The 21,011-nt window shown below is 43.9% G+C and overlaps 1 protein-coding gene across 1 annotated transcript in view; it reads right to left on the bottom strand.

The window, feature by feature from the left end:
* LOC145417576 (diacylglycerol kinase delta) overlaps positions 1-21,011 on the bottom strand; it is a 172,708-nt gene that overhangs the window by 121,080 nt on the left and 30,617 nt on the right. The gene's annotated exons all lie outside the window — the stretch shown is intronic.

Here is a 21,011-nt window from a genome sequence, read left to right on the forward strand (position 1 = left end):
TAATGCGAGTTGTTAGGTCTCCTATGAACTGAATGAATAAATGTACCGAAATATATATACCACATAGACAGACAGATACACAGACTGACATACACAGACAGACAGATAGATAGATACAGACTGACATACAAAGACAGATAGATAGCTAGATGCACAGACTGACATAGACAGGTAAATAGATAGACTGTCTCATAGACTGACAGACATACACAGCAGGTAAAGACATTCAAGGGGAGACTTTTCTGTCTGTGAGGGTCAAATACAGAATAATTAATCCCTTCACAACTCTTTCTGAGCTGTATAAAATCGCCTGGTGGCCTCAAAGGAAGAAGGAATGAGAGGAAATTGGCGTCTTTGGGCTGAAGAGGTTAAAATTTCATCAGTTCTATTTGACATCCCCTTCAATACAACTGTTTGATTATTTTTAATGAATGGAGGACACCTGTATTATGGAGTATGGAAGTCCCTTTTTCCTTCCTGAGTTCATCCTCTCTCTCTGTATAAAGAAAAAGACATATATTGTATTTCATTCCTGCTCTCTACCGACGAATCTACTCAGCTTTGGAGACATTTTTGATTTTCTTATTTTTTTTTCTCTCTCTTGAAATTGAGGGGGTTCTGCTCTAGCGTTCTTTAACCCCCTGAACACGAAACGTCCTTCCTAAGCTGAATAACATTGTTCTTAAATGCGAAGAGTAATACTAAAGATGTCATCGGACTGATGTGTTAAACTTTCAAGATATTTCTTCCATCATTAAATTCCCCTCCCCCTTTTTTTAAAATCAGAAGCGTATGGGCTGTCTCCCTTGCTAACTTCATCAATCAAATCTCTCTCTCTCTTTCTCTTTCTGTGTGTGTGTGTGTGTGTGTGTGTGTGTGAAACTGTGTACGTACGGATGTGTGGCGGGATTGGAAATTGTATTGGTCAGAGTTCGGACAAGCGAAATATAGTGGTTGTTTGGGTTGTTGAGGGGGAAAAACGGCGAGTTAGGATGGGTGTTAGGCTGTGTTAGGGTTTTAGAGTGCTGACTGTGTTATTCGGGTTGTCTGCGTGTGTTTCGATGGGTGTTAGAATGTGGAGTGTGTTATATTGGTTGTTTGGGTATGTTAGGATGGGTGTTAGAATGTGCAGCGTGTTATACTGGCTGTCTGAGTGTTTCAGGATGGGTGTTAGAATGTGGAATGTGTTATATTGGCTGTTTGGGTATGTTAGGACGGGTGTTAGAATGTGGAGTGTGTTATCTGGGTTGTCTGAGAGTGTTAGGGCGGGTATTACAGTGTTTGGCTCTGTGTTAGGGTGAAGGGATGTGTGTAATAAAGGTAGGTTATTGATGGGTGTGTTAGGATAAGCGTTACAGATGTCATGCTGTGTGTTAATGTGCTATGATGTGTGTAAGAGTGCAGGGCAATATATCACAGTGTTAGGATATGTGTTTGAATGTTGCGTGTTAGTGTGGCGTGCTAGGGGAGAGTTAGGCCTGGAGTGGTGTGAGAGGGAGGGAGGCCTGGAGTGGTGGAGGAGTGATAAGAGGTGATGGAGAGGGATGGAGGCAATTTTTTTTTTTTTCCGCGGCCACCTTTGATGAGGTCTGATGAGGCGTCTGGCATCAGGCAGGCAGACAGGCAGGCAGGCAGGTAGGCAGGTAGGGAGGGAGGGAGGGAGGAAGGGAGGTAGGTAGGTAGATAGAGAGAGAGAGAGAGAAACTGATACAGATAAACAGATTGACAGATAGACAGAAACAGAGATAGATGGACATTTAAACAAACATAAGACAGATACAACTGGAGAAACGAATTTAAGTATGTGCACGTATAGATCGACAGATAGGTATACAGACGGACAGACAGACACAAATAAACAAACTGATAGATCAAGTAGACGGACAGAGACAAAAAGACCGACTGATAAAGATACAACCATGCAAATACGAGTAGACTCTAACACCAGTCGAGCAGGGCAGTACTCCCAGGGTGGATGGAAAGCTGATGACAGGGAGAGCTGCAGCTCCCGTTTCATCAGCCCTCGGGACTACTTCCTGACCATCCCTTTTACTGAACTTTTTCAGTGTTTCGGTAACCCAGAGAGTAGGCCAGCATGCTCTCCAATACAATTTTCTCTATCAACACCAACCCACATGCACAGTACACACTACACTTCCTTTTCAAAATAAAAAATAAAAAATGGCACAGAATAACCAGGCCTCGGAGATCCCAGTGGGGGGGGGGGACCATAAATGCCCCCATCCGCCCCTCTCCCGGTGACGACTCAATGAGATGCCTGGAACCACAGTTTGACTCACTTCTTCATTTCTGCAACATTCGCTGCCTTTCCTCTGCCTTTCTCTCTGTCGAACACCACCTCTCCTCTAAACCTCACCTCTTCCTGACGGAGACTCAGCTGTCTGAGGCAACTGACAGCAAACCCTTTTCTGTTTCCTCCTACTTTCTCTATACTCATTCGACATTTCAAAGCCAATGGTGGCTGTTGTGTATATGTACACAATGACTTATATTGCTCTTGTGTTCCTAAACTTGATTCTTCTGAATTCTCTACCCTGGCTTCGGCTTTCCTGTCATTCTCTGACTAAATATATCAGTGCTGTTTACTTATCTCCTAATTCTACTGACTATGAAAAATTCTTCAACTATCTTACTTCTACGATGGAACACATTCTTTCCATTTCTCCTTTCTCTGAAATCTCTATTCTTGGAGATTTCAATGTTCACCATCACCTCTGGCTCTCCTCTCCTTTCACTGATCCACCTGGTGAACAAGCCTATATCTTTTCTATCCTTAATGTCTTAGAGCTGCTTGCACAGCACCCTACCTGTATCCCTGACCGCCTTGGAGAGGGCTCCAACATACTTGATCTCTTCCTTACAACTAATCCTTCTGTCGCTGTTAATCTTCCTTCTCCGCTGGGCTCCTCTGATCACAATCTTATTACCTTGACCTGCCCTATCACTCTGGTACGACCTATGGACCCCCCAAAGAAACGTCGACAGTGGCACTTTGGAGCTGCGGATTGGGAGGCCCTCAGGCAGTACTTCTTTGATTTTCCCTGGAATGATTATTGCTTCCATGGCCGGGAGCCATCTGAGTGTGCTTTGCACATTACAGAAGATATTCTCTCAGACATGGACGCATACATTCCCTTCACATATCCTCTGACTAATGCAAGAAAGCCTTGGTTTAATCATGCTTGTTCTAATGCTGTCCGCAACAAGGAGAGGGCCTATAAAAGGTACCAGAGCCAACCCACCCCTGAATCACATCTTGTTTATGTTTCTGCCCAGAATTGTGCTAAGTCTGTTTTTCACTCTGCTAAAAATAATTTCATCTGTATTAAATGCCCTCAACTCTCCAACTCGAATTCTTCCCGCTCCTTCTGGCACCTTGCCGAAAACCATTCTAACAACTTTACTTCATCATCCTTCCCTCCTCATTTCTACTCTGATGGCTCTGTAGCTATTTCTTCTACTGATAAAGCGCTCAGACTTTCTCTTCCAATTCCACCTTAGACGATTCCGATGCTGTTCCTCCATCACTTCCCCCCTCTGACTTCCTCATGGCTGACATTAAAATTTCTTCAGCTGATGTATTTTCTGCCACCACTGGCCTTAATACTAACAACACATATGGGCCTGATGGAGTCCCTCCTGTTGTCCTCAAGAACTGTGCTTCTGTGTTTACACCCTGCCAAGGCAAACTCATTCGCCTTTGTCTATCAACTTGTACCTTTCCCTCTTGTCGGTAGTTTGCTCTCATTTAGCCAGTCCCAAAGAAAGGTGACCATCCCCAACCCTCTAACTATCGTCCAATTGCTTTAACATCCTGTGTCTCAAAAGTTTTTGAGTCAATTCTTAAAAGGAAAATTTTAAAGCATCTTTCCTATCACAACCTTCTTTCTGATCGTCAGTATGGGTTCCATCAGGGACGCTCCACTGGCGATCTTCTTACCGACCTTTCAGACTCCCGGTCATCCTCTTTTCGGGATTTTGACGAAAGCTTTGCCATTGCACTTGACACCCCAAAGACTTTCGATCGAGTCTGGCATAAATCATTAATTTCCAAACTGCCCTCTTACGGTTTCTATCCTTCTATCTGTGCCTTCATCTGTAGCTTCCTTTCTGGTCATTCTATAGCTGCTGTTGTAGACGGTCATCGTTCTTCTAGATCTATCAACAGTGGTGTTCCTCAGGGCTCTGTCCTATCACCAACTCTCTTCCTTTTATTCATCAATTACCTTCTAAGCTGTACATATAACCCTATCCACTCGTACACTGATGATTCCACCTTTCACGTTTCCAATCGGTTCTCGCAACGTCCATCTCAGCAGTTACTTCAACAAACAGGGGATGAGGCCATGGCACACCTAATGTCTGACTTGGCTTGTATCTCTGACTGGGGTAAAAATAATTTTGTTGTTTTTAATGCATCGAAAACTCAGTTTTTACACCTATCACCCCGACAAAATCTTCCACAGGAGTACCCACTAATGTTTAATAATATCCAGCTTAATCCTGCATCATCCTTGAACATGGTTGGGGTTTCATTCATTCGGGACTTATCTTGGAAGGATCATATTGCGTCTCTAGTAAAATCTGCTTCCACGAGATAGGGTGTGCCAAGCCAACTCCGTACCTTCTTTATCCCTGCACAGTTGTTGACTTTATACACGAGTTTTATTCGCCCCTGTGTAGAGTACAACTCTCATGTGCATGGAGACGCCCCACATACAGCTCTTCCCAATAGGATGGAGTCAAAGGCTTTTCGCCTCATTAACTCTCCTCCTCTTACTGGCTTCATTCAACCTCTGTCTCTTCGCTGCACTGTTGCATCTTTATCTCTTTTCTATCGCTGCTTCAATGGTCACGCTCTTCTGAACTGTGCTTGCATCCCTCCACCTCTACGACGGGTGCGAAGCACCCGTCTAACAACAAACTCTCATCCCTTTTCTGTATAACTCTCAAATGCATCAATTGCAAGGTCCCTAATTTGCATAATTTTCAATTTTCGTGCATGATTTTTGGTACGTATACGCGGGACACGTTCCTCTACAAGATGCCAGGCAGGGACAATGCCTTACCCTGCATGACCCCCCCCCCCCAGCACGCCACTGTCTCGGCAATTCAACCGTTACTCCTAGTCTTTCATTTATGCAACTGGTCAACTCTGGAACTGTCTCCCTCTGTCTGTATTTCCTACTTCCTATGATCTCCAGTCTTTCAAACGCAGTGTGTCCAGGCATCTCGAAATGAAGGGATCTTGAATTTGGCCCTCTTTTGTACTGTTTTTTTTTTTTTTCTTGGAAGGAACGATTTGCGGGCTCCTGGCCTTTGGTTCCTTCTTTCTTGCATAAAAAAAAGATAGGGTGGTGGTGAATGAAGGTAACTGATATTATATGTCACATGAAATAAGGTGTGTGTGTGTGTGTGTGTGTGTGTGTGTGTGTGTGTGTGAGGGTATGTCGATTTGCAGTGTTGCTTTGGCTTAAATATTGCACACACAGTGACTGAATGAAAATGCTTTTGTACTGTGAAACTATTTTTTTTTTTTTGTCTTCTTAAGTGCATTTAACAGTTCTCCCCCCCCTCTCTCTCTCTCTCCCTCTCTCTCTCTCTCTCCCTCCCTCTCTCTCTCTCTAATACAAAAGAAACAACATATTTCAAACTTACACTAACAAAAGCAACATCGGACTCTCAACAATGGCAAAATCAAACAAAAAGTGTTATCAACCTGTTCCCGTGAACTCTCTTTACATAACAGTATGATCCAGCTGGTTTCTCTCTCTCTCTCTCTCGGGGCATTGACTCAGAGGAGAGCGTATGTTTGCCCTATTCCTGTGTCGCTGGAGTTACTAGCCTAACAAAGTGATGGTTAAATGATGGGGTCCACAAACTAATATCTAGGGAGACGGGGTTTCAGAGGTTCCGCCAATGTGAACGTGAACCCGGTGGACTGATGGCTGAAGCTGCCCATCTACAGTCTATCATCCTCTTTTAGGGGGGATAGTGAGGAAGTTCAGGCCGTTTGCATAACCGGGGTTTGGGGACGCTTCTATACCAGGGCAGTGGAGCTGGTGGGTTATATTGGTGCCACCTTGTCAAGGCCTCCCTCTTAAGCACCAATCTCTCAGCTCAGAAACGTCTTTACACCCGGGTAGTGGAGCTGGCCGGATATATTGGTGCTAACCCGTGAAGGCGTCCCTCCCCAGCACCAGTCCCCAGGCTCCGAACGCTTTTAGGTGGCTTTTTGCGCCGTGCAGGGGTTACATGGGGGTATTCTTTCTCTCTTGGCCCAGGGGATACGGACATAAACACGGCCTAAAAATACAGTCCAAGAACACAACGCAGCCGGGGACAAAAAATGAGAGGAGAGGAGAGAGAGAGAGAGAGAGAGAGAGAGAGAGAGAGGAAGGGGGGGGAGTATGGATGGACAGGCAGACATACGCACAGGCAGATACAGATGACAAATTAATAGCTGACATGACATACAGACTGACCGACAGAAGGACTAATAAGGAAAATGATATATAAAGAAAAATGAGAGAAAAAATGAGGGGATGGGGTCTGAAGCGAACACAAAAAGGAGGGGGGGTGGGGGGCAAGAAGGGGATTGGGGAAGTGGAGGAGGAGGGAAGTGAGGGGTAGGAGGACGAAGAGGTGCGGAGGAAATGGGGGCAGAGGGGGATGTGGGGGGAGAGGAAGGGGGGTAGAGAAGGTCGGTCCCAAATCACTAGAATATTAAACAGGCTCGTCGATACCCTTTAAAGACTCGGCCGAAATACACACACGCCTACCATCATCATCAATATCAACTGCTTCTTACACTTCTTTTCTACCTTCGCTTCCGTCATCATCATCATCAATATCCCTTCTTCTTTTTTTTTTTTTTAATATCCTCTTACATCCTTCATTTCTCCTTCCTCTCCTCCTCCTCAATATCATTATAATCTTCATCTTCGAATGTATTTTGACATTTTCCAAGCCCCTCCTTTTCCTCCGGATCTACTATTACAGCTTATTCCTCCTCTTCCACATTTTCTAAATCCTCTTCCATCCTCCTCCTCCTCCTCCACCTTTTTGCACATCATCCTCTTCCACTTCCACCTTCTTCAAACTCCTCTTCCTTTTCCATCACCCTGAACTATTTTCCTACACACACACACACACACACACACACACACACACACACACACACACACACACACACACAATCATTCTCCTCCTGTTACACATCCTTTCCCTTCAAATTTCTTTTTACTGTTTTTCACCCTTCTTCACCCTTCCCAATACCGTCTTCCACTGCTGTAAACTCCTCTGTCCTTCAGTCATAACGTCCCCTTGACATACTTTTCATGCTATTCTTACACCGTCTGACACACTGCTTGTATTTTTTTTCTCTCTCTCGTTCTGTCTTCTTTTCCTACATCTCTCTCTCTCTCTCTCTCTCTCTCTCCCTCCCTCTCTCTCTTAGCAGGGGTGGTTAGTGGGAAGAGAAGTGGCTTCGTCAAGGAGATATAGTGGGTGAAACTGAAAATTGTATTATAGGTGTGTGGTGTAGGTTACCTGTTGTTGCTGTTAGTGTTTTTTTTTTTTGGTTGTTGTTGCCTATTGCTACACCATCGGCATACTGCTGTGTGTGTGTGTGTGTGTGTGTGTGTGTGTGTGTGTGTGTGTGTGTGTGTGTGTGTGTTTTCCTTCCTCCTTTGTACTCACCATCCTATTTTAGCCACTCTCTTCCTCCTGTATTTACTCTTCCTCCGCCTTCCTCTACTCTCACACTTTTCCTCCCCGCATCACTCTTCTCTCCTTTCCTTCCCCTCCTTTCTCAACTTTTAACTGCCTCATTTTCTCTCTCCTCTTGCTGCTCTTTTTACCTCTCCTCGAACTTCTTCTTTTCTCCACTTTTACGCTCCCTCCGTCTCCCTCAACTCTTACTTTTTTCTCCCTCTGTCTATTCAGCTATTCTCTTCTCTCCAAACTCTTCCTCTCCTTTCCTCTTATTCTTTTACCTTGTCCTCATTTTTCGTCCTGTTACCATAATCTTCTCTTCCTCCACCTCCTCATGTCAGCCTCTTCCTCTTCTTCCACTTCCTCTTGACACTATCCTCCTCTTCAAACGCCTTTTCTCACCCTACTCTCTTCTTCCACCTCCTTGTCACTCTGCTCTCCTTCTCTTCTTCCACCTCCTCTTGTCACTCTGCCCTCCTCCTCTTCTTCTTTCTGACTGATTCTCCTCTTCCTAAGCCTCCTCCTCTTACCTCTCCTTGTACCTTCCCCTATCAACTTTTCTTCTCTCCTCCCACACCTTTGCCATCCTCTTGTCTTCTTCTTCCTCCTCCTCCTCCTCCTCCACTTGCATGTCCCTCCCTTCCCCTGCTACCCTTCAATTCTCCCTTCCTTTTCTCTTTCTCATGTCTCATCTCCCTCTACCTCCTCTTGTCTTTCTGCTCTCGTCCTTTTCCTCTTCTTCCTCCCTCTTGACTGAATCTCTCCCTTCCTCACACTTTTCTCCTTCATTCTCCTTTTTCTATCTACTCTCCCTTCTCTCTCCCTCCACGCCTCCTCTTCTACTTCCCTTTGTCTCTCCATTCTCCCTTCTCCCCTACTTCCCCTTTCTCTCCACTCTCCCATTCCTTCTCTCCCTTCTATCCTCCTCCTCTTCGGTTTCCTCTTGCCTCTCTCCTCTCCTTGTACCCTCGCCTCCTCCAATTCTCTCCTCACTCCCCTCCACCTCCACCACCTGACCCCTTTTCCACAGTCTGGCCCCTAAGTCACCTCTCTCTCTCTCTCTCTCTCTCTCTCTCTCTCTCTCTTCGCTGCACTTACCTTAAATCATACTTCTTCACAAACTTACATTCATCTCTTCTTTCTTCCCCCATTTCTCTCTTTCTCTCTCTTAGGTGCACTTACTTTAAATCATACTTCTTCACAAACTTACATTCATCTCTTCTTTCTCCCCCCCCCCTTTTTCTGTCTCTCTCTCTCTCTCTCTCACTCCAATCTCTCCTTCTCTCTCTCTCTCTCTCTCTCTCTCTCCAATCTCTCCCCTTTCGCTTCTCCCCTTCCCTCACCTCTCCAAATCAACCTCTCTCAACCTTTCAACTACCCCTTACTAACTCTCCTTCCCTTACTTCATCCTTCTACTTTCCTTCTTTCAGCTCTTTCTTCTTCCTTCCCTTCCCTCACGTCTCTTCCTTGCTTCCTTTTACCTCTTCTTCCCTCACTTCTCCCTTCTTTCCTTCCTTCAACTCTCCCTCCTTCCTTCTCTTCCCTCACCTCTCTCGTTTCCATGCCTTCTTTTACCTCCCCTTCCCTCTTCTCTTCCATTTCTCCTTCTCTACACACTCTTTTTTCTTTTTCTTTCCTCACCCTTTCTTCTCTCCTCTCAGTTCCTTTACCTCTTTCCTCCCTTTTCTCCTGCCCTCCACTCGCCCTTCTTCTCTCCCCCCTTTCATCCCTTCCCTTTGTCCTTCACAGTATCGCCTCTTAAATAATTCCAACTGGTATTCCTTAGGGGACCTTCGCTCTCTCCGCTCCACTCCCGACAGCTCTCTCTCTCCCTGTGTGTGTGTGTGTGTGTGTGTGTGTGTGTGTGTGTGTGTGTGTGTGTGTGTGTGTGTGTGTGTGTGTGTGTGTGTGTGTGTGTGATCTTTCATACCATCCTCTTCTCCCACACCAACACTCTTTTTTCTTCATCTCATCTCTAAACTTTTACCTCCTCTTGTGTACTTTTACCTTCCATGCCAACTCCCCCCCTCTCCCCCCCCTCCTCCTCCTCATCATCATCATCCATTACAAAGACGCTCTTCTCCTTCTCCACTACCACTACTCTGAAGACAACATCTAATATGAAACAAGGTCTTTCTCTGACCTTTTCACTCGAAATTGCTACACGAGATCGAGTGTTGGGGAATTCTGTCCAACTGCAGCTAATCCAGAGGAGAGGAATATTAAACCCTTTCCATACGATGACCTATGTGCTGGAGAGGGACGCCTTCACTTGGTGGCACCGATATAACCGGGTGGTTCCACTGCCCGGCTATACAGACGAGCCTCATTCCCCCCGCCCCCCCATTTTGCAAAAGGAGGTTGATGGACTGTCGGAGGAAGATAGCTCCAGCCTGCAGTCCACTGGGTTCGCGTTTCAGGTGAACCTAGGCCAACAACTACTACTACTACTACAACAACAACTACTATTACTACACTACTACTACTGCTACTAAAAGTCAATTCTGCACGTCTCATAAGCTGTGAGAGAGAGAGAGAGAGAGAGAGAGAGAGAGAGAGAGAGAGAGAGAGAGAGAGAGAGAGAGAGAGAGAGAGAGAGAATATAAAGAAAAAAAATCGTTTGTTGATAGCAAGAAAATATACATATCATAATGAGTGGACGTAAAACCGAAAAATATCCTACAATTTCTCAACATCGATTCTGTAATAACGTACCACAAGTTTTAATACTATAATCGCATGACAATTTCGATAATACCTGTCATACTGAACTTCGTAATTACCTTAATCTCGCCAATCAGGTAAAAAGTGATTTCCCGATATCACGGAAATGTATGATTCTTTACGGCGCTCTTTTTTAATGTATAAATAAAATAAATACCCAGATTATGAAAATTAATAGACCAAAAATCTAACAGAGACCGATAATCTGAACCCGAAAATCTAGTAGACCGAAATTTTAAGAGACCGAAAATCTAACAGACCAATATCTAAAAGAACGAAAATCTGACCGAAATCCTAAGAGACCCCCCCCCCAAAAAAAAAAAAAAGACAATCTAAGAGACTAAAAATCTAACACAAAAAAATATGAGACCAAAATCTAACACCACCATTATGTACTACTGACCTGCTCCATTATCCCAGACAATACTCCCACCCCACAACACCCTCCCATATCGATTCTCATTTGCTCAGCTTACACAATACCCTCTCGTCAGGAGCCATCCGACACCGCACTGTGGCCGACTCGGGGATCAATAATGCATGCAATATTGCTCACTAGCCATCTATCCTCCTCTTTCTCTCTCTCTCTCTCTCCGGCACTTTACCTTGGGGGGTGATTTGACTGTATTCCTCTCTCTCAATCTTCCCTCACGCACTTTACCTCTCGGTGATTTAACTTACATCTCTCTCTCTCTCTCTCTCTCTCAACCCTTCCCCATGCACTTTGCCTTGAGGATTTGACCGACGTATAATTCTCTCTCTCTCTCTCTCTCTCTCTCATAAGCCTTACAGCGCGTGCATTCAAACATAACAATGATCCCTAATCTCTTTCAGCTCAGTTGATGGCAAAGTGTATTCAGGCACGAGGGTGGATTTCGCTAGTAACCAAGGAGACTAATTTCTACTTTTTAACTAAGGCTCATCGAAATTTTATGCAACCCCAACCTAGAATTCAAGTTTGAGGACGGCACAGTTCTGATAAAAGAGAAAGAGAAAGAGAGAGAGAGAGAGAGAGAGAGAGAGAGAGAGAGAGAGAGACTACAGGAGGCTGGGGTAAATGCAAGGAACAGACAGCGAACCAGAAAACAGTAGCAGACTGTGATATGGTGTACATTTGGTTAATTGACTGTGGCGGACTGGCGTTATCTTGGCCCATATTCTCCTCGGATAAGGAAGCTCCCTAACACCAGCTCGTAAGCGATTTATTTTCCTTTATTACATCTTACTGCCATCTTCTGTGTTATGTAAATTCTTCTAATACCGGCTCACTGTATATACATAACGTGCAAAAGGATATTAACCAGCCATATCTAAGAACAAATCGCTAAGGAAGAGGTGTTAGGGAGTTTCATTATCCGAGAGAGTACGGGCCCTTGTAGGCGTCTACTCCACAAACTCAGCGGCAGTCAACAGGCTCGATCTCAAGTCAGAGAACGCAGAGTCCTCTGTACTTCACAACTGGACTGAAATCTTCCCATTACTGAAGGCTGCTGTCAGAAAACCCTCCCATTGTGGGCTCGGGAATGTTGAAAAGGGGTGTGAAGCAAGGAGGAGAAATGTGTGTGAGCCAGTTAGTGTCGTATATGTACCTGTGTATGTTAGGAATGTAGTTTCTTCCCCAGTTCATCTGTGATTGTTGGTGTGTGTGTGTGTGTTTGTGTATGCTAGGAGTCTATAGTTTCTTCCCTAGTCCATGCGTGATTGTAGGTGTGTGTGTGTTTGTGTATGTTACGAGTGTAGTTTCTTCCCCCAGTTCATGTGCGATTGTTGGTGTCGTATGTGTTTGTGTATGTTAGGAATGTAGTTTCTTCCCCCAGGTCATGAGTGACTGCTGGTGTCGTATGTGTCTGTGTATGTTAGAAGTCTACAGTGCCTTCCCCCAGTTCATGTGTGACTGAGGGTGTCGTATGTTTGTTTGTGTATGTTAGGAGAAGTGTCTTCCCCCAGTTCATGTGTGACTGATGGTGTCGTATATTTGTTTGTGTATGTTAGGAGTAGTGTCTTCCCCCAGTTCATGTGTGATTGATGGTGTCGAATGTTTGTTTGTGTATGTTAGGAGTAGTGTCTTCCCCCCGTTCATGTGTGACTGTTGGTGTCGTATGTGCGTCTGTGTATGCTAGGAGTCTGTAGTCTGTCGATTTACATTCGGGTCTCTGTGTTAGGGTACGAACTGACTGGGATAATGGAGATCCTGTTTAATGAACCATGTCAAGAGTGTCCCCCAAATACAAGGCCAGTACCATACCGACCCAGCCAACGAGTCGCCTCTCCAATGTTAGTGGTCAGCCAGCCTTCATCCCATCCCCCATCAATCCTTACCACTTCACGCCACATTCTCTCCCTCCCTCCTTCCCCTCCTCTCTCTCTCTAGTGCTCGTGTGTGTGTGTGTGTGTGTGTGTGTGTGTGTGTGTGTGTGTGTGTGTGTGTGTGTGTGTGTGTGTGTGTGTGTGTGTGTGTGTTCAACATCTGGCCCAAATTATAGTTAATCAATGTGTGATAATCTGATAAAGGTTACTACATGACAGTATTATGATACCAACTCTAACGTACGGAAGTGAAGCTTGGACGTTGTTGGAAGGACACAAGTCAAGAGTGAGAGCAGTGGAAATGAGTTATTTAAGAGGAGCTTGTGGAGTCACGTGGAGAGACAGGCTGACGAATGTGGATATAAAGGAGCGTTGTGGTGTTGATGTGGATGTGATAGGAAGCGTTGTGAGGAACACACTGAGGTGGTTTGGCCATGTGGAGAGGATGGAGGGTGAAAGACTGACGAAGAGAGTGTATGTGAGTGAGGTGGAGGGTGGAAGAGGGAGGGGGAGACCGAGGATGAGATGGAGGGATGGGGTGGAGAGGTATATGAGAGAGGGGGGTGTGAGTTGGGAGCAGGGTAGTGAAATGGCGGGGGACAGGGCGACTTGGAGGCGATTTGTTTGTGGCCACCCCAAACGGGATTGAGGCGTCTGGCAATAGAATAGATAGTATTTGTCTTCCTGTTTCTGGATATTGACCCCGTCTCCCAAAGAAAATTTATAATAGCGGAAAACTGATGATGATGATGATGATGATGATAATGATGAGCATGACGACGAGGACGACAACAACAACAATAATAATAACGATAACTCTCTCAATATCAGTAATGGCCGGCTCCCGTTCTCTCCACTCTTTACCTTCATTCTTCACTCCTTTTTACTGCGTTGCTCACCCAACACGGTAAGTCTTTTATAACAACAGTGCGTTTAATACGAGAGATGGGATAGGCATTTCTTCCTTCGCTTTTTCGTTTAGTTTATTATTTTGCTGGTGTGTTTTGTGGGACTGACGCAATGACAGTTCTCTTACCAATAGCATACATACAGATAGATAGATTCACAGATAGACAGACTGACTGATATAGATTAACAGACACACGGGCATAGAGACTCATAAACAGAGACAGGTAAGCAGGTAGGTAGGTAGGAAGACAGAGACAGACATAGATAAAAAGACAGACACTGATAAAAGATATAAAGAAAGACGACAGAGATAAATAGACATGGACAGAAATACATATACATTTATATTAGCTAAACTTCCGTCAGCTGTGTTCTTAACTCCTCGTACTCCATCTTGTATTGTGACGGCAGGTGAGCGATGAAATATACCTGCAATACTAGCCATTGCTTCCTGGATGCAAGCTAATGAGTTCTGGCCACACCTGCACTGATTCATTCTCTCTCTCTCTCTCTCTCTCTCTCTCTCACATACCTTCTCTCTCTCTCTCTCACATACCTCATAAATACTAAGGCGTCCGGATCTTACTATACCTCTATATATAAACCTGCCAATTAGTCACGTCTTTACCTGTATTCCTCTGTATTTTTGTACCGGGTGACCTTGATAAGCACCTCGATATCTGACAGTATATCACTGTATTCTGTAGCACAAGATCTTAATAAATACTAAGCTATCTGGGTATTTCTCCTTCAAAATTCCCAATAATTACTCACATGACAGCCTGTATTTCTAAGTATCCTGTACCGGATGTCCCTGGGAAAGACTCATGTGTTTGGCTGTATTTCTCTGTATTTTGTGCCAGGATACCTACTTTATAATCTGTGACCGACATTACTTTCTACTTTCTTGTATTATGTGCCGGAAAACCTCGATAAACACTAAGACGCCAGTCTGTATTTTTATGTAATCTTGTACTCGGTAACTTTCATATCTGCGTCACAGAATACAAGGGATTCAGAGAGCATCTTAGTATAGTTCTTTCACTTTAACCTGGCCCGGATTTTTGTCCCTTTGCAGCTTATTTCACGTAGCTCAGTGGCAGAAAAAGACAACGCTATGGCTGTATACCCTTTCCATTGCACTTCGTGACTAGCATCATAGGGTTAATCTCTTGTTACAGCTCAGCATCCAAGTTGAAGAGATGGTAATTTTTAAGCCAAGTTAGCGTAAAAGCATTAAGGTAATGTACAGTAGTGGACATAAATATCGATCCACCTCATCATGATGAATAAAGGAATAGTAAACAATGATTCTCGAAGCTCTGTGCGATCTTAGGAACCCTACATACTTTTCAGAATACTGTGTACGAGTTTCATAGTTATTCCAATGAAAACTGGAACGATATTTTCGTCCGCGACTGTACGTTTTAATGAAATAAACGGTATTTTCCTAATCTGCCACCTACACTTGCCTAGGATCACTCTCGCGTTCTTTCAGACACCAATCCGGCTCTCTATCTTCTTGACCATGCCTAACATCGGGTCCCAACAAGTGAAATATCAGTGAATGTTTACCATGGTACACTGGCTAACTCGTTCAAAGGTTAACAAGAGTGGTACAGTTGCCTCCCCTTCTCCCCCCCAAAAAAAATACATAAATAAATAAATAAAAAACCTATACCGCAACTGACTTTATCGCTCCACTTCCGTTAGGCAACATTGGGAAATTTATATTCTCCACTAACTGGGAATTTCGAGAGCCTGAGTTCCGATACAGATAATATACTGAATACCAGACCGGCACTCAGTGGCGCGCATCTCTCCGACAAGGGCAACGTAATTTCCAAACCTCTCTTCATGATGGGTTAGGTTTTCTCATGGCTTCGCAAAATATGTTTTACGGATCCAGCATCTTTAATACGATCAGGATCGGTCCCAAAAACTAAATGGTTCTTCCCTGGGACATGGGTTATCTACCCATCAAATTTGGCCCAAATCTCTCTCGTAGTTTCTGAGTAACCCTGCTAACAAACAAACTAACAAACATAGGTCTCAAAAGTTAATCGAGTGTTTCCTGGGATATGGGCTATCTACCTACCAAATTTGGTCTACCTGTCTCTTTTAGTTTTTGAGTAATCCTGCTTACAGACAAATTAACAAACAAACAAACAGAGGTGAAAACATATTCTCCTTGTCTGAGAGACTAAACACTGAATACGAGGGAGAACGTACTCAGTCTGACGGTTTAAATGTTTTGGAATACCGCAGCCTAGCCTCAGGCCCCAACACCTTGTGAGTCACATATGAAGGTCACAATTTATCACGTACCGCGATGCACTGCCTACATTAAAATAATAATAATAATAATAATAATAATAATAATAACAATATAAAAAGTATAACCGACTATCCATTTCCGTTAGGCAACAACGCAAATCACTCTTTACCCTACCTGGAAATTCCGATACCCGAGTTCCGTTACACAAGATATACCGCGAAGTGTACATGCTATGCTTACTTCACATGTTCTAATTATCTCTCTCTTCTCTCTCTCTCATAGCCGACAGTTTGCAGGCATTTACAGCTGCATCTTCCAAGTACACATTTGCCTTCTTGAGAACACCTGGGGAAAGGAGGAGGAGGAGGAGGAGGAGGAAGAGGAGGGAAGGGGAAGAGAAAGGAAGAGGAACTGGAGAAAAGGGAAGGAAAGTTTGTGGGATGGGAAAAAGAGGGGAAGGGGAAGGGGAAACGGAAGAGGAAAAAAGGAATAGAAGGACTAGAGGAAAGGAAAGGGAAAGGGAACAAAAAGGGAGAGAAGGAAGGGAATATAAGGAGGGAAAAGGAAAGGGGGGAGGAAGGAAAGAAGGCAGGAGTTTGCAAGAGAAGAGGAAGAAGGAGAGAGGAAACTGAAAGGGAAAGGAGGAGAGAAGGGAGGAGGGGGGGGGTGGAAAGCAAGGGAGGAGAGGGATTACAGAACACAACCCGGAGCTACCCATTAAATTACGTTTCCGTCTATTGACACACACACACACACACACACACACGGAGAGAGAGAGAGAGAGAGAGAGAGAGAGAGAGAGAGAGAGAGAGAGAGAGAGAGAGAGAGAAACTATTTCCCTTTTATATCATCCCTGCACTTACAAATACTCCTTTCTGCGTTATGACTGGCACCCTTAGACCGCTAATCCAAAAAACAAAAACAGCAATAATAACAACAATAATAATAACAAATAATCCAAATGTACATCCTGGGTTCAGTTCTGTGTTGCGTGGCACAGCGTAATACCTTATATCTATCCTACAATCATCATATAGCACGATATTTCAAACGCCTTCAGCACTACCCGGTAAAATATTATTACTTCATCATCACCCTCATCATCATTACAACATATTTCCCTGCTAAAGAGGTGGTGTCGATACACAGATGACACATGCACTACAGTCCTGTACTTTAACTTAACCCGGAGTTTCGTCCCATTGCAGCTTTTATCACGAAGCTTGAAGGCTGAATCAGACAACGTTCTGGTCCTTTCCATTACACTTCTTCATGACTAATATCATATTCTAGTAATAATTTCTTGTTGGAACTTAGCGTTGAAGATGGGGAGATGTCAATTTTATGCCAGGTTTGAGTAGATGGGGTATAGTAGTGATTACTGTAATAGACCGAGCTGAGGTAGTGAATACAGTGCGTAGTGCATATAACTGGCAATAACATGACTGTAAATATATAAGTACGCAACAAGTAGCAACTCTCTCTCTCTCTCTCTCTCTCTCTCTCTCTCTCTCTATATATATATATATATATATATATATATATATTACACCGGTATATGTACTAACAGGTACAAATAGTAATATTCTTACTGTAAACAGTATTAATAGTAATTATAATATTAAACATAAAAACAACCCAAGCAACAGTGGCAAAAGTAATGACGTTCATGGCAGTTGCAGTCACGGTCATACCGGTAGTAACAGTAGTAACAGCAGTTATGAATAAAAACTATCTTTAAAAAGTAACTTACAAACTGCTAAATAAAAAAATCTCGCATAACTACCAAACGAAAAAAAAATCAACGTTAAAAAACAATCATACGAAAATGATATTTCAAATACCAATCAGTGGCGTTAACTATAACCACTTTCAACTTACATTTACAGACGAAACAGCGGCAACAAAAGCAGCAGAAGCAGTAACAAGTAACACTCAGTAGCACCAGAAGCAGGCAGGCTGGCAGATGAGTGGGCAGGTAGAAGGAACAGATGTGTTAAAAGTCAGGTGATCCTTCTCTCCCACCTACCCTCTCTAGCTACAGTGTTTGCTTTCTGATATTCGCGATGCACGAGAGGGGTGAAATGCACTTGTTCTTTGCACTTTTTTGATGACTGCGGTCACATTAGGCCACTTTGCGATACTTAGGAGAAAGGAGGGGGAGTTAGCATTGTCTTTGTGTGGATAAAGTACTGCTGCGATAATTAAGTGGTTAATGGTGGCGCTGGTAATGTCACTTTTGCGATAACTGAAGATGGTGATAGAGTTTTTCTTGCTTACTTTCTCTAACTTTCTTTCTTTTGTACACCTTAAGCAACTTCTGCGACTTAACTTGGGACGACTGTGATGAGGTTACCAATATTTCTACGACAGGATCACACTTTTTGCGAGACGTAGGCGGGTAATGGCGATTTTTTTTTTTTTTTTTAAGTTAGCTCATGTCACTTCGCGATACAGAGGCGGATGATTATGGATTTTTTTTTTTTTTTTTTTGTACTTCAGGTCACTTCTGCAATACTTCAGAGGACTATGGTGGAGCTGGCAATGTTTTTACGATAGCGTCCCTGCAGTAAGTAACTTTCGCGATACTGAAGAGGACGATGTTGAAATTCACACAGTTTCTTCCTCAAGCGGTGAAGCAGTGACGGGAGACGATGTGTGTAAGTGGAAAATTGTTAAGAGGTGGCGCTTGTCTTGATGTCACGGCCACTTTCATCACACGCGGCGAAGTGGTAAGTGGAAAATTATGGGGTTCGGAATGAGTGGAATATTAAGGGGTCTGGAATGTCACGATTAGACGGCCACTTCAGACTTCTACGAATAAGTGGAGTGTCGAGAGTTGATGATGGTGCTGAGATGAGGCTGTCTGCAGAAATAGGTTAATTTACTGTTAACGAATAAAATGAAACGCTAATAGGGAGCTGACAGTGATGGTGCTGATGGTGATAATGATGATGATGGTGGTGGTGGTGGTGGTGAGTTGTGGTGTTGATGCTGCTTGTAGAAAATGATCACTTACGTCACTCTGAGGGAGGATGATTTAAATGGTAAGGTTTTAGATGATATGGTCACTATTGGCTGAAGAGTTGCAGAATTTCGCTCTTTTTTCTTTTTACTTAACCATCTATTATTTTTTCCTCCGAGTCACTTTTTCTGTAACTTAAGTGGATGTTGAGGAGGTCTTCTTTTCTGGTTCTAAGTCACTTTTGTGATACTTAAGTCAGATTTCAAGTTCTTTTCCAAGACTTAACTGTATTTCCTGATACTTAAGTCAATGGTTGCAGAGTTTTTTTTTTTTTGCTCCTTTATGTTAATTTTCCGATAAGGCTGTTCTTCCTTTTCCAGCCTTGAGTCAGTCTTGCAAGGGCTGAGGAATTATCTCATCTTCAACTTCAGGTCGACGAGGAGCTCTTTATTTTCCATACTACTTTTGCGAAACTTTAGTGGGATATTTTAGTGCCGTTTTAGATGAGATGGAACTACGCTATCTCACTATACAACAATTATGTGCAGAGTTGAGTTTGTTGCCTATGACACTTTTTTGCAACATTTAAGTGCAGAGCTGAGGAGGTCGCTACACAGGTCACTTTTTTTGCAACATTTAAGTGGAACAGACTTGAGAGATCCGCTAAAAACATCTGTTATTGCACTTACTGATTTCTCCTTCACTTAACGCGACTTACAAAAACACACACACATAAACAACCACTTAAAATTTGAACAAGGAAGTGCGGAGGAACGACTGTGATTCTGACAGTGAAACTTACACCCTAGGGAGTAACTATGAACTTTTAACTACCCTCCTTCACCCTAACGAGGTGCAAGGGTGAACAGGTCTACTGGTCAGTGTGAATTAATCTAAATCTAACAGGATGGGATGATTACTATTATTTGTCCACTCACCCTAAGTAGATGAGAGGGCGAACAAGGATGAGCTGGGTAACTGTTCACTCACCCTAAGCAGATAGAAGGATGAACAAGGGTGAACTGGTGTAACTACCTGCATATGGTGAACAACGAAGGTTCGTTGTAGAGTCACCCTAAGCAAACGTGAAGCTTCCAGCCTTTGGTTCTTCCCTCCTTGCAGAAAAAACTCTTAACTTGATAGGGTGATCGAGGTTCTCTGTTCACTTACACTACGCAGACATGAGGGAAACTAGGGCGCTCTTCTGTCACTCTACATGGTGTCTGATCATTCTCACCCTAACCACACACTAGGGTGAACAGGTCTGTCTGTACCTGGACAGGGTGATCAATTCTGGTCCGCTGTTCACCAACCCCAAGAAGACGAGAGCGTGGGCAAGGGTGAACTATGGTGCCTGCCACTCTAACTACAAGCTAGGGTGAGTTGCTTCAGTGATTCAAGGAAGACTTAGGGTGCTATTCTTAACACTCTAAGTAATGACTAGCATCTGTTAGGGTGCTCACTACAAATTACGGGCTAGGATGGACAGGGTTAATTTGTCACCCTAACAGTAAGCTGGGATGACTTCCGGATGTCTGAGTCCACGCTTCAGAGACAATTAGGGTGAAATAGGGTGGAACTGTCAACTCCTTTTCTCCGTCACCCTAAAAGCCCTACTTGTGTTAACCCAGGGTGAGCTTCTCCCTCACCCTGAGTTAAAATGAGGATGATACAGGCGCTTCACCTAATCTCCTTACCCATTCACCCTTAGAGGACTAGAGGGTGAAGCAGGATGTTTAAATTGGTCCGTCTGTATTACTCTCAGAGAGGCAAGGGTGAAGCAGAGAGCCACACCAGAGCATGCGAGGGTGAATTATTACCTTTATCACGTAATCGCCCTGATCACCCTAACACAAAGGTAAGAAAAAAGGTGTGCATATAACTCCCTACCTCTAACCCTTATATACGTCAGAGTGAGACAGTGATTCAAACACACACACACGTGAAGACCAACTAGGGTGCGAATGAGTCCCGTCTTAGTCACCCTACAAGATGCAAGGGTGAGCTATACACGTGAGAGTGAGGCAGGATGATGCAAACACGCGAGAACAAGATAGGGTGAATTAGTGTGACGCAAAGCAATTCCCTTTC

This window comes from Coenobita brevimanus, chromosome 110, assembly GCF_032717465.1.
Source record: "Coenobita brevimanus isolate Jiangsu-jjx chromosome 110, ASM3271746v2, whole genome shotgun sequence".
NCBI lineage: Eukaryota > Metazoa > Arthropoda > Malacostraca > Decapoda > Coenobitidae > Coenobita > Coenobita brevimanus.